Below are 17,379 nucleotides of genomic sequence, written 5' to 3'. Positions count from 1 at the left end.
ACACCTGGAGAAACTGAAAGTTATTCCTATTACTCAGGCCCCCTATTGAACTCTGAGGATGGGATAGAAATCCTGAAAAAGTGTGACCTTAGTTCTAGTGCACAAAGCCCACTATTAATTCCTTTTGGAGGAGGAAAATAATTATTTTTGAAGGTTTGTGTGGCTTCCCCTTGACTCCTGTTTATGGAGTGGAAGATACCTTCTGCGGAAGCCAAGTATTGTACCAAATGTGCGGGGCCCCTTTCTATCCCTATTGATGGTGAGCTCATCCAGTAACATGGCTTTAAGTACCATCTATATGGCTAAGACTCTCAAGTTTTTAACTTTAGCTCAGACCTCTTTTCTGAATACCATACCTGTATTTCCAATTGCCTATCAACATCTCAGCATAGATGTCTAATAGACATTTCAAACTCAACATCTTCAAAACTGAACTCAGTATCCCTCTTCTCCCACCCTACAAAAGCTGCAGTCTTTCTCTCCTCAGTAAATGGCAAATTTTACCATCCAGAAGTTCAGGCTAAAAAGTTGGAAATTACTCTTCATCCCTCTACTTATCTCATAATCCATATCCAGTTCATCAAGAAATCCAGTTGGCTCTTTTAAACTTATCCAAAATCCAACCTCTTCTCACCATCTCTAGAGCTAAAACCCTGGTCTATCCACAATCATTTTTTTCCTGGATTACTACAATATCCATCTGGACTCCTTGATTCCACTCTTTCCTCCCTTCCCTCCCACACACCCCCAGATTATTCACAACATAGAAACTAACTCAGATACCATTCTTCTGCTCAAAACCCTGCAATGGCTTCCCACCTTACTCAAAATCTGAAGTTCTTAGAGTGGCCTACAAAGCCCCATATGATATGCCCTCTTCCCATTAATTCTCTGGACCTCGTGTCCTGCTACTTCCCTCTTCACACATTTGGCTTTAGCTACATTGGCCTCATTGCTGTGCCTTGAAAATACCGGGCATGTACCCTCATTAGAGCCTTTGCACTGGCTGTTCCCTCTACCTGGAATGCTTTACACCAGATATCTTCATGGTTAACTCCCTAAGCTTCTTCCAGATTTTGTGCAGATATCACCTTCTCAATGAAGCCTACCACAACCACTTCTATTTCAAATTCCAACCACCTACCACTCCCTGGCAATTCCAATGCAGTTACCCTGCTTCATTTTTTTTCCCAAGGAACTTACTAACTTATAACATACTATTTAGTTTGTTTACCATGTTTATTGTCTATCTCCTTCCCACCCCACCCCCAACTAGTCTGTAAGCTCCATGAGACCAGAGATGTTTGCCTGCACCATTGTATTCCAAGTACCTAGGACAGTGTCTGGCACATAGTGAGTTCTCAATAAATATTTCCTGGATGACTTTCAAATGTCCTAATACACATTCATGTAGTTGAAAAATCTTTTTATACACTATAATTTGAGGAAGTGTTATTCTTTGTTTTATTTGAAACTTAATAAGCATTTATCATCATTTGGGGATATCATGTCAAAAATGGCACTGACAAATATTTGAGTACTTGACCATTGAGTAGACACAAAGTCAACATTGGTAGCTGTCATATCATAATGATTTTACCTACAGTTACCAACATCTGACTATTGTAGTATGTCTTCTGGATAGGTTTTGCCTGTGCATTTGCATATAGAAATACATATTATTTTATTATAAATTACTTTCCTTTCATTTACCCTTCATATTACTGCTAGAACATTATATTGTTATTTTTTCTTTAGTAGTGTGTATCAGTAGGTTATAGTATGTGCAAATTTCATTTAAGAATTTTACGTGAATAGGTGATTAAACATCAGCATTTTCATAGTTTGCCAATCACCCCTACTGTAACAATTTTGTAATTTCAAATTCTTCACAAACACTGTTAAATATAACAGATTATGTTCTGCTTAATTCTTAGCCCAACATAATGATGATGTACCCAAACACATCCTGGTGTCCTTCGGATTTTATCAGACAAAAAAGAGGATCCATGCATTGTGGGAAAATGACTCCCTATACATTGTTCTCCAGAGTAAAACACATGTGTTTCTTGGTGTCAAGATGTGTAGTATATGTTTCCAAGTTTATGAATAATGGTGAATAAAAATACAGCAAACAGCAAAAAAAAAAAAAAAAAAAAAAAAGAAGAATTTTAAAGTAGGTTTTAGGAAATACTTACTATAAAGAATGTATTGGATTGAGAATCACAGCAATGTAGTAACTAATGCTTCCAGACTACATACTTCATGTTTAGATTGTGACTTTCCAGAGGCAGACATCTGTGCCCTCTGTGAAAATATGGGGCAGATGGCACAAATCAAATCCACTAATATTTAATGAAAGACTACCTTGTGGAAAGCACTCATCACCTCCACAAACTTTCTTGCCAAGGCTAGGAAGCATAGTTTGCATGTCTATGATGATAAGTAAAATTAACTTCTCTGCCACCATTAGCTGCAACTACAAATTGGATAATTTTTGCAGAAAGTCTTTGTTCCTCTCTCCTTCTCAGCACAAGCCTTCTAAGAAATTTTTGTCTAAACTCAACAAAATATAAATCCAGGTGTGTATGTGTTTGCCTGTGTCTAGGGTAGAACATGTTCCTAGCTCTATTGCTCCAAATCCCTTTCCTGTCTAGTCTTTCCCAATCTTCCAAAGGTTTCCTCCAGGAGGTACCTTTGAAACATGTTTCCTGACTTTTATCTCTTGGCTATATCAGGCATCTGCCCCTTCCAGGATAAAACCCTTGAGCTATAATTGCATCTATCCCTACCCACCGGATTATTTCCATTCCCATATAACTGTACCAAACTGATATACAGGAATGACTAGCCACTTAATTTTGACAGTTTGAAAGCAAACTAAAATTGTTTTATTCTTGCTCCTAGAGTTCTTCTGCCCTTGTAACCTTGAACTCTATTTGAAGTGCATGTTAACAAGACATTTTGATGCATATAGTTACCATTCCTGTCTTGCAGGGCTATACTGGATGAGTCTAAGATTTGGCAAAGAATCAGTCAGCCCTTTTATTTCCATATATTGCAGATGACACTGCTGATGGTGGGGTTGTACATTTGTGCAATTTTGGCTGAAAAGTCTAATGTATGGTCCTTTAGTACCATATAAACAGCAGTTTTTTAAAGTTCCTGTCACTAGTCTGAATCCCAAAGCACTTAATCAATAATGAAAGTTTAATTCTTTCACAATGGCTGGGATGAAGAAACTTCGGGTGAATGGCAGGTTGTAAGTTCTTTGATAATGTAACTTCTTTTAAGGAAATCATTGGGGGTATAAGATATCATTACCTATTTGAGCACTTGGCCAAGACAATGAACTCATTACTGATATACATGCACACTCTCCCACAAATAGTATGTCATTTTAATGACCTTAGGTGTTTATGATTTAGCTTCCAGTTTCTGTAATCTAAAGTGTAGCAAAATTTTCCCTCCCTTTTGGCTTCTGTTCACTCCCTGCCTCGTTTTCTCCTTTCTCTCCTCGCCAACCAAGCTCTAGTCATGTTCTGAACTGCCTCTAAGTTTTCTCCACCACCTCCACCAGAGGAGCAGCTGCCATTGCTAACAGCAAAGAAGGAAAGTGGGAGGGAGGGAGTGGAAAGGAAAAGATGATGGAGCATTATAAAGAAGGAACAGATGAACGAACTTGTGGTGACTCTGACCCCCTTCAAACCCTCCAGAGCCACGCAACTCCCAACCCCTATCTCCAGTCAGAGCTGTCACCTGAGAAGCAAGCATCGCCTGAAGAGAAGCAACTGCCATCACCTTTACTTTGGAGCTGATTCCAGCATTGAGATAACTGTGTCTCTACCTCTGCTTGAACTAGAAACTATGTAGAAGTTCCTGGAGTGTGCGGTGGTGAAACTTGCCAAAGGTCCTTCTGGAACTGTCCAGAGAGCCAGAAAATTCAGGAAACAGCCAGATTGGCAGGGTTGCAGCTGGTCTACTGATCAAGAACTCTTTGCCTTCTGAGGATCCAAACATCAAGGCACAACAGCAACAGAATGGCTTCCCATTAATGTTAATGTTTGACCGAGAAGCCAAGAACTATTTTGCAGACGTTAGGCACAGAAACCTACTAGCTTAGTTCTTCCTCACAACGATGGCTGAAATTGTTTGTATAGAGAACTCAGTAAACCAGTGGTCAGGATTCCTTCTTCAGCTGGTAGACAATGTCACAAACTCCAACAGCACAGAGCACATGAAAGAGTAGACATTGGATGCAATTTGTTACATCTGCCAAGATATTCAAACAGAGTAGCTACAAGTTCCATCCAATGAGATTCTGACTGCCATAATCCTGGGAAAGAGGAAGGAAGATCCTAATAGTAATGTGAAGTTAGTGGCTACTAAGGCACTCCTGGAGTATTGGAGTTCATCAAAGCAAGCTTTGACAAAGAATCTGAAAGACAATTTCTTTTCCAGATAGTCTATGAAGCAGCCTGTTATCAAGATAATAAGGTATTAGTGACTACATTACAGAATCTGGTGAAGAAAATACCCCTGTATTATCAATATGTGGAGACACATATGAGCCCTGCTCTTTTTGTGATCACAGTTGAAGTAACACAGTGACTTTGATGAAATGGCCCTGTAAGGAATAAAGTTCTGGTCCAATGTCTGTGATGACAAAATAGATTTGGTCATTGAAGCTATAGATTTGGTCATTGAAGCTAAAGAGACAGCAGAACAAAGAAGGTCCCAGAGCACACAGCAAGATTTATGCCAAGGAAACACTACAATTGAGGTTCCAATTCTCACACAGACACTAACAAAAGATGATGAAAATGATGATTCTCCTGGCCACCTGATGTGAAGATGACATTGTCCCACCTGTCCTTAGCTCTTGTAAAGAACAGATCAAGAACCCTGATTAGTTCTTGGAACCCTGACACCCTTGTGATGACTTTTGCCTCTATCTTGGAAGAAGAGAAATCCAATAAGCTCAAAATCCTAGTTATACAGGCAATGCCTAGCTTAATATAATTAATCGAAGACCCCTGTGTAAATTGTTTGGTATATTAGTATACAGACTGGGGGCAAATTTTGCAATTTGCTCCATGAAGCTGCCATAAGTGATGTTTGCTCGGTTCCCTTGTTACAATGTCTGAGAGAAAGCCTGAGTACTGAACCCAGAATGGCATCAAATGTGTGCTGAGTTTTTTCCAATCTAGCTGAAGCTGTTTATGAAAGTTTGTAAGTGATGATCAGGAAGAAACAGCTACTTACTGCTTATCCTCATATTTCAGAATCTCCTAGAGATCACAGACAGTCCTGATGGCCACCAGAATAACCTGAGAAGTGCTTCATATGAAGCTTTGATGAAAATTGTGAAAAATAGTATGAAGTACTATTACCCTTCAGTTCAAAAATTGACGCTGACAACTCTAACTGCAAAAAGTGTATCAATAGAGATACAGTCACATATAAAAACACTTCTGATAAGATCCAATTCAATGACTTTCAGTCTTTACTCCACATAACTCTTCAAAATGTTCTCTGAAAACTGCAGCATCAAGATGAGATGACGGTCTCCCTGTTAAGGATTTTCCAAAGCACAGTTGGATATGGGGGATGCAAGAGGGTGATCCGATAGCAGTTAGCACATCAGAGGAAACGTTGGTTGCTAAATTCCTAAAGTATATAAAGGCCTCTAAGTTCTCCTGAGTATGGGTATTTTATTGAAAACTTATACTGAGTGCAAGGTTTTATTGGAGACTGTAAGATACGTGGAAGACTTATGTCACACCTTGAAATCCAGTATCTTACTGTTTGTTGACAGAGAACTTGGGAAATGAGAATGTCCATAGGTCTGTGAAGCCACAGATTCTGTAAGTGTTTAATGATATTGCCTTTGTTATTGGTGGAGAGTTTAACAAATACCTAGAGGTAGTATTGAGCACACTTCTGCAAACCTACCAATCTCAGGTGAATAAATCAAAGTGTGACACGGTGGATTATCTGAATGAGCTAAGGGAAGACCGCTTGGAAGCCTATTCTGTCGTTGTCAAGGATCAAAGGAACAAGGATCTAAGGGTGATGCATGCTCAGATGTACTGCTGATGCAACCAAGAGTAGAGTTTATCTTTCTTTGTCCACAATGCTAGACTTGAGAATCATCCAAAGAGTATTAGGTACTGGTGCTGCTGAGCCAATAAGGAACTTATTTACGACATTTGGGAAGAATGTACTGAAATTAGTAGCAGTTGGCTGATGATTCTTGAAGTGTTAACTAAGGAACAGAGATTCAAAACTAGCAAAACAAAACCCTGTTCGATGGACAGCAAAATAACTGAGGAAACTGAAGAATCAAGGTCGATCTGTAGCCATTGGGATGAAACCCAAGACCATCACTAGAAATCTGCAGTCTTTTGAAAAACCTAGAAGTAAGGGGTGTGCACAGATGCTGAAAACACACCACATTGAAAATCCTACCACAGGAGGAGCAGCTATTAGCAGCAGGACTGTTGGTCAGCTATGTAAACACTGACTTCAGAGAAAACCATTCTAATGTCTACTCCAGGAGCCATTTTGGATAAGAGAAACATAATGGGTTTACTTAATTGGAGGAGGGGGAGGAGGAGGAAGGGGGAAAGAGGAGGGGAAAGGGGAAGGGCAAAGAGAAGGAGAAGAAATGGAAGTTATTTCTTCCCAAGGAACGCTACAATTTGGTTTTTGGTATTTCAGGTGGTGCTGAGTGGAATGACTGGTTTTTCCAGAGGGGAGAGATTGTACTTCATCATAAAAAGCAGCTTGAACCTATGCTACTGATGATGATGATGGTGGAGCCTGGGTTTGTGTACCTTTGTCACCCAGCACTGTATACAATCAGGCTAAAAGGAGGTGAAGAATACTATATAATCTGAGTGTGGCTGAATGAAGCTATATCCACATTCTCAACTTCAAGTCATTGAAGTTTATCTTTTTCCTTAAAAAAAAGTGGGATAAGGGGGTGCTAAATATTGCATTTCGTAAAACTAACTGAAGTTCTGTCTACTGATGGACCACAGGAGATGGAAAAGAAAAAGAAAAGGAAAAGAAAAAAAGAAAGACATTTTTTAGCTTTTTGGTTGTTTGTTTTAAGTTATTTTCATTATTTTAAGGAAAACACTAACAAATGGTCAGAATAAAAATCTAAACTTCCAAGACAAAAACTAAATCAAAAATTTTTTTTAAAACCCACAACCTAAAGAAACCAAAATGTAAATGGTTGAAAGTGGCAGCACAAAGAGAAAGCTCCCTCTTGACACTTTATATTGGCAGTCCTGATACCCACCCCCTCCATAAGAAATGATGCCAAGGAGTTCACCAAAAAATTTACAATAAAAATAAATACATAAAAATACAGCAAACTTTAAGTAACTATTTTGTTCTATAAAATGAGGATAAATTTAATGATTAAACAAAATCTAATAAATTAGCCATTAGAAAATTGACTTTCTATTCTCTTTTATCTGTTTGTCTCAAATGTAGTATTGTTTCCTTGCTATACTTTAAAACCAACTAACCACGAAAACAACCAAAAATATATGCATAAATGATGTGTGTGGGTATAATTACACATCTCATGATGAAAACAACACTTATGAAAGGTTTCATTTTTCCACTGCAGTTAAATATTAATATAATAATCTCAAACCCTCCACAGGAAAAACAAATAAATTTCAGGGAAAATACAAATTTATCCATTTCCTAAAGAAGAGGGGGAAAAAGCAATCTTGTCTCCTTCATGTAGATCTGTGTTAAAATTGAACCTCATCTAACAGTCCTTTATAATTACATTCAGCTAACAATACTGTGTGTTAAAATACTCCCAAAGTATATTTGATGGGCCCATGCACCCATTCCAAGCCTGATGATTCCAAACTGATCCATTTTTTCACAAAGCAAAAAGGTGAACAGGTTAGTTTAAATCAAGCCAAATACTGATAAGCAAATCTCTTGTGATGGGCAGGCCTCAAAAGCTTGTTGAAGGCTGGTTCAACTAAGCATTGATTAAGAGTTTGGATGCTTATCTGATGCTTATCCAAACTTATCTGAAATTGAACATCTTTGTTCTAAAAAAAACAGGCCAAAAATCTGACACTGATTTTGATGTTTTGGTTCATAATAGGTCACAAGTATCAAAAGAACAGTCTAACTAGGAAGTGGAGATATGGCTAGAAATAAAAGTAGAGGGATTAGAAATTAAAACTGTCAGAACTTTGAAAATGCATGGGGGCAAGGAGTCTCAGTGAAGTGGGAGAACATATATAAATAGCAGATGAAAGAATGGTGAAGGAAGAAGTTTGGTTTATTAGTTTGAAAACAAAATAGAAATTTGTCTCAGTGTTGTTGTTTATTTTTTAACCATGAGTTAATCTATTTTGAAATTTCATATAACATTGAAAGAGAGTATGAGATTTTTTTGTTCATCAAAAAAAAAAAGAAAAGAAAAAAACAGAGAAGACTTCCTCTTCTGGAAAAACAGAAGATATGTATTTTTCCCTATTCTTCCTCCTAAATACAACTAGTAAATCTTGGACATTACATGTAAAATAAACATAAGAAGACTCTGAAAGGTGGAGAAAAAGAAAGCAGACTGACTAGGAAACTTAGGACTCAAGAAAAAAAATAACAGTTGGTCAAGAAACCACTGGTGGGAATGTAAAGTGGTAAATCCATTCTGGAAAATAGTTCAGCAATTTCTTTAAAAAGTAGACATGCAACTACCATCCCAGCAATTGCACTATTGGACATTTATCCCAGAGAAATGAAAACTTACGTCTGGACAAAAACCTGTATACCATCGTTCATAGCATCTTTATTTGTAATAGCTAGCCAAAAACTAGAAGCAATACAGATACGCTTCAAGTGTGAATGGTTAAATGAACTGTGGCACATCCATACCATGGAATACTACTCAGCCATAAGAAGGAACAAACTATTGATACACACAGTAGCCTGGATGAATCTAAAGGGTATAATGCTGTGTGGGAAAAAAAGAGCCAATCTTGAAAGGTCATATACTTTGTGATTCCATTTATACAATATTCTCAAAATGACAAAATTATAGAGCTGAAAAGCAGATTACTGCTTTTGAGGAGTTAGAAATGATATGGAGGAGGGATAAGTATCACTATAAAGGAGCAGCATGGGGGAGATCTTTATGGTGATGGGACAATCTTGTATCTTGAGTGTGGTACTGGTTACACAAATCTACATGTCATAAACTGACACAGAACTCTACACATTGTGATGGTTCATGTGTCAACTTGGCTGGCCGCAGAGTGCCCAGATTAAACATTATTTCTGGGTGTGGCTGTGAGGGTGTTTTGGATGAGATGAGCATTTCAATTGTAGACTGCCCTCCCCAATGTGGATGGGTGTCATCCAATCTACTGAACAGGGCCTGAATAGAAAAAAAGGCAGAGGAAGGTGGAATTTGCCCCCTTTTTCCTACCTCATTAATTGAACTGGGACATCTTATAGTTCCTGGCCCTCAGGCTGGGATTTACACCATCAGCTCCCCTGGTTCTTAGGCCTTCGGACTCAGACTGAATTACATCACTGGTTTTCCTGGGTCTCCAGCTTGCCAATGGCAGATCATGGGACTTATTAGCCTCCATAAGCACATAAGCCCATGCCTCATAATAAATATGATTTATTGTGGTTCTATTTTTCTGGAAAACCCTGACTAATACATATATTAAACAAAGTCAATTTTCTGATTTTGAACGCCAGTTACTTAAGATGTAACCATTGGGGGAAACTGGGTGAAGAGTACATGGGACTACTCTGTACTGTCTTTGCAACTTCCAGTGAATCTATATTTATTTCAAAATAAAAAGTTTAAAAAAAGAAGAGATAAGTTTAAAAGTTTGAAAAACGCTGGCAGAGGGGGGCAAAACATAGACAACCACTTAACAAGGTAAGAGATCTTTTGTTAATCTCAATTTTGAGATTTATACTACATTCTATTTGAATAAATCTTCAGTTCAAGATTATACTTTCATTTCAATCCCTGAGTTTCTGCTTTTTAAAGTTTCATGGTGGTGTCATTGGGGTCATAAAAATGTAGAATAATAACACAAAGTCTTTCCATTTCTGACCCTGATCAACTGACAGTTGTCTAGAGAAATTGTCTCAATAAATATGAAGCCTAAATTCAGAGCATTTTTTCATTTGAATTAAAATGTTTCTAGGGAAAGGAGTGTGGCATTTGCACTGAAAAAGTAAACTCCATCTTCAACAAGGATCCAGTGATATTTAGAATATCTTTTCTGCATGGGACCAATATAACCACTACTAGGTTGACTGGGCTCACAGAACACATGCTCAGCAAAGTGGGCTGTATCATCTAAAAACAGCATCAGAGACCTAAAAAACAGGAGCTTACAAAAGATTAAAAAATTATTTTTTTCTAACATAAAAGATGTTCGAAGGTAGGCACTTCAAAGCTGATAATGGCAAATCCTAGGTCACAAGGGATGAATTTTTATGTTTATGATCCTTCATCTTTTGCACTGGCTCAAGATCACCTCATTGTTCATTATGGCTTCTAGGGCTCCAGCCATCATATCTACATTACTGGCAAGAAGCAGGAGATGGGAAGGGAAAAGAATGCATATACCAAATGCTATCTCTTTCTTAAGGAGAGCTCCTGGAAGTCCCATCCTATCTCTCACTTACATCCCGTAGGCTATCCATGACAAAATTCAGTTCTATTATTAACTAAGTAAGAGAAAATGGATATTAGTTAGGCAGCTAGTAGTCTCTGTCAATATGAAAATAATTTATATACAATTATAGCCAGCATTATGGGTTGAAAATAAGCTCGAAGAATATTCAATCAGGCAAAAAAATGTCTTTGGCAATAAAGAGAACAGGCGCTCATGGGATTAGATTGTAGAAGAACATATAACCAGTGAAGTTTTGGTCAACAAGAAATTAGAGAATCGGATCAACAAAAACTTTGTGATGTTTTCAGATTGTCAAGTGCAAAACTCAAAGGGAAAGTAAAGACTGAAACACAGTGGTTCACAGTGTCTAAACACATACGGCAGTTAAACCTGGACCCACCAACAGTGTCTTACCTAGCGGATTGAACAGTTTTATTGAGAACACCTTACAAGATCTATAATAAGTAACAGGATAGTATCACTGACAACAAATATATGGGGGAGATTTTCTCTAAACATGGGGGAAAGCCTGGTCCTTTGTAAATGAGCATTTCACGAACAATAAATGAAGATGCCTTTATTATCACCATTTTACAGACGAAGAAACTGGGGCTCAGTGATTAAGACACCACACAAATTCACATGGCTAAGAAGTGGCAGAGCCTAGATTCTTTGTAACCAGAACACTGCACTACTGTCTGCTGCACAAATCACCATTACGTAAAAAAATCTTAGTTATATGTTTAATCTAGACATAAAAACCATTTACTGCTCTTTTCTAGGAGCAGACTCTTTTATTTTCCAGCACTTTAGAGAGTTAATATTACTCAAGGCTACTGAAAATATGATTTCTGAAAAATACTGTGTAGTTAACTGGGAGAACTGAGCCTGCTAGTCATTGGAGGCTTCAGAACCAGCTGAGTCTACCTCCGAGGGATCCATCTTACTCTCCAGAGAGGAAAGGCCCATCTGCATCTCTTCTCCAGCATTTTGTCCAGCTGCTCCAAAGTGCTTTGCTGCAGGGGCAACCACTCCTGGCTCTTTCTACGAAAGATAAAGGATCCTGATTATGGCAAGTATTCCTGCTGCAAACCATACCTTTTTGCAGTGGCTTGTTTGTTTTATTTAAAACCATTTTGACAGCTCTCTGCTTTCTCTGCTTCTATAAATAATCAGCCCTAATGATAAAATATAACCTGCACATTTAAATACACATTTACTTCCGTACATTTCCATGCCCTGAATAGTCACAGCTACCAAGACATCAGTTTTGAACATAAGCATATGGGTCTGAGAACTTCATATTTCAAATCCGCAATTCGACTTAAGAATTGAACATAATATTTTCATTAACACTGGTGATATATAAAACTGCTTCTTAAAAAAATAATGAAACCTGGACTTGAGCTGTGAGGTTGGAGTTTTGAAGCTACTTAGGATTGAATTTTTATGTTGGAAAAAAATGCTGTCTGACGGCAAGATAAAGCCTGCATAAAATACTGTGTAAATTCACAATGCTTCTGTTCAGTCCTTAAAAGAAACTTGTAGGCAGAGGTTCCTCCATGGCCTAACAAGTGACTTCTAGTGCAGTGCAAGTGCTCTGTCATTGACCTTGGCCCTCACTCTTTCTTGTTTGTCTGGATAGTGTGAATATGTCTCCCTTGCTGGTCACCAGCTTCTCCAACTCCCCCTTTGGCTGCATACATCAGAAAGAGACTGCAGAGAGGTACAGGAGTCACACACAATTGCATGTTACTCTGGAAGGATGTAGGAGTCTATGGAACACCTGGCACTCAGTGCACACACAAAGAAGCAAAATCCAGTCATTTGAAAGATCTTTCATTTAAATGTATTTCTAACAAAAGATGCCACATACTCCCTGTCTTACCCCAAACGGAAGCATTCAATTTATTCATTAATGGTGAGCCTAGGGAGCCGCAGTCCAACTTCCTCCCACTGTGCCCAAACTGTTCTTAATAGACCATCTCTTTGAGTAAAGAGAGGAGTTCAGGCATCATGCAGAATAAATTCTTGCCTTAATTTAAAAGCATTGCAAGAAATGGAAGATCCATGGTGAGACCCTGGAGAACTCCCTGCAGAGACTTCCTCTTCTTGCTGCAGGTAAGAAGTAAGTAGCTCATGGAGAAAGGGAAAGAGAAGGCCAAAGGGCAGGTGAAGTAAACTGAATTCCTTGAAATCTGTATCCTCTTCCCTCCCAGAGAGTGGAATCTCTCAGTGGCTGCCACAGACTGCCCTGTCCACTGTCTTCTAGTGATCCCTAGCACTCTGCTTTCCTCCCTCAGCTCTCACTCCCGAATTGTTCTTCTGAGTTTCTTGGTGAACAATCATCATATCCATCTGATCCATGATGATGATATATAAAAGAAAGTCCAGTAAAATAAAGTCATTGAAAACAAGTGCCTTGACAGAGCTGAAAAATCTATAACTACATAGAAATAAGTATGAGAAATTTCCAAATGCACCTTTGAAAGAGTTTTGCAAATTTTAATATTTATGTAACTATAATATATAATATAAGCCTGGTATACATATAATATACATTGTACATATAACATATATATTTTATAAAATAATATATGGTATACATAGTTTATATATATATGGCTATCTTTCTAAGAAAAAAAATGAGAAAAGCAGATAGTCCTCATTGATAAAGCAGTGAGCTTTTCATTTTGAAGTCTCATCGGAATTTTGAAAGAAAAATAGAGTAAAATTTTAGAGGGCAATTGAAAATTGCTAGTCCAAGGGTTGCATTTTGCCTGGAGATTTCTTATGTTTTTGGAGGGGGGTAGCAGAGAGCTTTGTTTTGTTTCATTACTGGGGTTTTATTGATTGGTAAAATGGAATTTTATTTCAGAATATTGTGGGAACCAATTAGGATAACTAATGTAATACGTACTAGTTCACGACATATATGTTTCATTATGTTTTGATATGAATACTTTTGGTGGGGAACACACTCTCCAATTTTCCTCAAGTAGCACCTCTCTCTATTGCCCTCCACCTGGCTACATCACACCCCTAGCAACAGACAGCCTTTGCGTTTATAGCTCTTCTTGGCCTAGAGAATTTTAAGGCCAAAAGAGACATTAGAGATTATTTGGTCTCATTTCCAAAATCGTTTCCTGTAGTCCCACTCTTCCAATGCTATGCAATGTTGCCTGTAATAGAAAAGAAACACAATTTGAAATGCTCTTTCTCTTACTGCAGTCAGTGCATTTCTGATGTTCCAGGTCATGGCAAGTTCACCAATTTGACAGCTCATGTGCTTTTAGCATGCTTGCTTTCCTGTTGGTGGCAGAATAACCTCTGTGTACTATGATAACCTCCACAAGAACAGATATTTATTCCAAGTCCAACGGTAGTGTAGCAACTTCATATGCATGCTGCAGACAGAGATGGAACTTGTGAATGTGATTTATGGTGAAAGGCTTCAAAGCTGTGTGGAAACACCTTAGCATAGACATGTAACTGTATTTCTCACTGGTAAAGCTTATTCCTATGCCAGGTTTTACAATGAATTGAGGAAGATTCTTTGGGCTTACTGTTGTTGTTGCTTTTGTATAAGAGTTCAAAATCCATCAAGGTCACAAACAGAGTCTATTCTATAATGAGTAAAATTCACTGAAAAGCAGAGAAATCTCATTTCTGTTGCAGGTGTGGGCTTGGATGGCCTTTTCCCCTACACATCTGCCTAGAATTTCTTATCGCTACCAAGGAAAATAAAGGGAAGGCCATTTGGCATAAGAAATGCTTTTCCTTCTGACTTTGCCTGAAACCCCTTCAACTGCGAGGAAAACGGGAGGATCCATATGCTGCCTATACCGTGCACTAGCCTGCTGTGCCACATACAGGAGTGCCGTGGTGCTAGGGATGCCTCTTGAGCATTTGGGAAATAAAGTTGCGGAGCTGGAAACCTCTAGCTCAGCAAATGCGCTGGCAGCTTGGTAACTATTTGTAACATATTTTGGAGAATTGTTTTTTTCTGGGTCAGAGTAAAGTGGATTTCAGAATTCCAAACTGGTTCCCTGCAAAGTCCTCCCCCCACCACCACCCCACTTGTAACCACTAGTTTTTTCTCTTTATCAGCAAAGTCCTTCTTTATATCAGAGGGAGATAAAGTAGGATCCATGCTGGGAATGATCATCAATCTCAACCTTGTTCTCTTGGTTGGTGCAGTGAATGGGATATCATAACTGAATGGAAGAGACCCTTGTCTACTGATACTAAAACTGCCTCCATGGCCGTCATGGAAAAGATAAGAGGTAACAAATGCTGGTGTGGATATGGCGAAAAAGAACCCTTGTGCGGTTGGTAAGATTGTAAACTGGTATAGCCAGTATAGAAAACAATGAAAATTCCTCACAAAATTAATAATAGAACTACCATATGATTCAGAAATTCCACTTCTGGAAATATATCCATAGGAAACAGAAACACTAACTCAAAAAATATTTGTACCCCCCTTGTTCATAGCAGCATTATTTACAATAGCTGAAAACAAACGAAATGTCCACTGATGGATGAATGGATAAAGAAAATGTGATACATATAGATATATAGATATATAATGAAGTATTATTTAGCCATAAAAATGAGGAAGTACTACCATTTGTGACAACATAGGTGGCCCTTGAGGGCATTATGCTCAGTGAAATAAGTCAGACATAGAAAGACAAAAATACTGTATGATCTCCCTTGTAAAATATATGGAATTAAAACACACACACATGCAACACACAAACACCAAATTCATAGAAAAAGAATTCAAATTTGTGGTTACCAGAGGTAGGGGTAGGAGCGAGACGAACTGGAAAAAGGTAATCAAAAGGTACAAACTTCCAATTATAAGTAAATAAGTACTAGGGATGTGATATTCAATACAACATGATAACTATAGTTAACACGGCAGTATGATACATAGGAAAGTTGTTGAAAGAGTAGATCCTTAGTGTTTTCAACACAAAGAGTTTTTTTTTTAATTTTTGAATTTCATTTTATTTATTTTTTTATACAGCAGGTTCTTATTAGTCATCAATTTTATACACATCAGTGTATACATGTCAATCCCAATCTCCCAATTCATAACACCACCACACGCAACCCCCCGCCGCTTCCCCCCTTCGTGTCCATACGTCTGTTCTCTACATCTGTGTCTCAATTTCTGCCCTGCAAACCAGTTCATCTGTACCATTTTTCTAGGTTCCACATATACGCATTAACATACGATATTTGTTTTTCTCTTTCTGACTTACTTTACTGTATGACAGTCTCTAGATCCATCCACATCTCAACAAATGACCCAATCTCGTTCCTTTTTATGGCTGAGTAATATTCCACTGTATATATGTACCACAACTTCTTTATCCATTGGTCTGTCGATGGGCATTTAGGTTGCTTCCATGACCTGGCTATTGCAAATAGTGCCGCAATGAACATTGGGGTGCATGTGTCTTTTTGAATTACGGTTTCCTCTGGGTATATGCCCAGTAGTGGGATTGCTGGGTCATATGGTAATTCTATTTTTAGTTTTTTAAGGAACCTCCATACTGTTCTCCATAGTGGCTGTATCAATTTACATTCCCACCAACAGGGCAAGAGGGTTCCCTTCTCTCCACACCCTCTTCAGCATTTGTTGTTTGTAGATTTTCTGCTGATGCCCATTCTAACTGGTGTGAGGTGATACCTCACTGTCGTTTTGATTTGCATTTCTCTAATAATTAGTGATGTTGAGCAGCTTTTCATGTGCTTCTTGGCCATCTGTATGTCTTCTTTGGAGAAATCTCTATTTAGGTCTTCTACCCATTTTTGGATTGGGTTCTTTGTTTTTTTAATATTCAGTTGCATGAGCTGTTTATATATTTTGGAGATTAATCCTTTGTCTGTTGATTCATTTGCAAATATTTTCTCTCATTCTGAGGGTTGTCTTTTCATCTTGTTTATGGTTTCCTTTGCTGTGCAAAAGCTTTTAAGTTTCATTAGGTCCCATTTGTTTATTTTTGTTTTTATTTCCATTACTCTAGGAGGTGGGTCAAAAAAGATCTTGCTGTGATTTATGTCAGAGTGTTCTTCCTACGTTTTCCTCTAAGAGTTTTATAGTGTCCAGTCTTACATTTAGGTCTCTAATCCATTTTGAGTTTATTTTTGTGTATGGTGTTAGGGAGTGTTCTAATTTCATTCTTTTCCATGTAGCTGTCCAGTTTTCCCAGCACCACTTATTGAAGAGACTGTCTTTTCTCCATTGTATATCCTTGTCTCCTTTGTCATAGATTACACCATAGGTGCGTGGGTTTATCTCTGGGCTTTCTATCTTGTTCCATTGATCTATGTTTCTGTTTTTGTGCCAGTACCATATTGTCTTGATTACTGTAGCTTTGTAGTATAGTCTGAAGTCAGGGAGTCTGACTCCTCCCACTCCATTTTTTCCCCTCAAGACTACTTTTACTATTCGGGGTCTTTTGTGTCTCCATACAAATTTTAAGATTTTTTGTTCTAGTTCCGTAAAAAATGCCATTGGTAATTTGATAGGGATTGCATTGAATCTGTAGATTGCTTTGGGTAGTATAGTCATTTTCACAGTATTGATTCTTTGAATCCAAGAACATGGTATGTCTCTCCATCTGTTGGTATCATCTTTAATTTCTTTCATCAGTGTCTTATA

At 38.0% G+C, this 17,379-nt stretch overlaps 1 pseudogene; it reads left to right on the top strand.

Moving 5' to 3' along the window:
* Positions 1 to 3,831: 3,831 nt before the first annotated feature.
* On the top strand, positions 3,832 to 6,143 carry LOC133081843 (importin subunit beta-1-like; annotated as a pseudogene).
* The last annotated feature ends 11,236 nt before the right edge of the window (positions 6,144 to 17,379 follow it).

The sequence above is a fragment of the Eubalaena glacialis genome, chromosome X (assembly GCF_028564815.1).
Source record: "Eubalaena glacialis isolate mEubGla1 chromosome X, mEubGla1.1.hap2.+ XY, whole genome shotgun sequence".
NCBI classification, from domain to species: domain Eukaryota; kingdom Metazoa; phylum Chordata; class Mammalia; order Artiodactyla; family Balaenidae; genus Eubalaena; species Eubalaena glacialis.
Note: the sequence above shows the minus strand (reverse complement) of the source record. Positions and strands in the feature narration are given on the sequence as shown.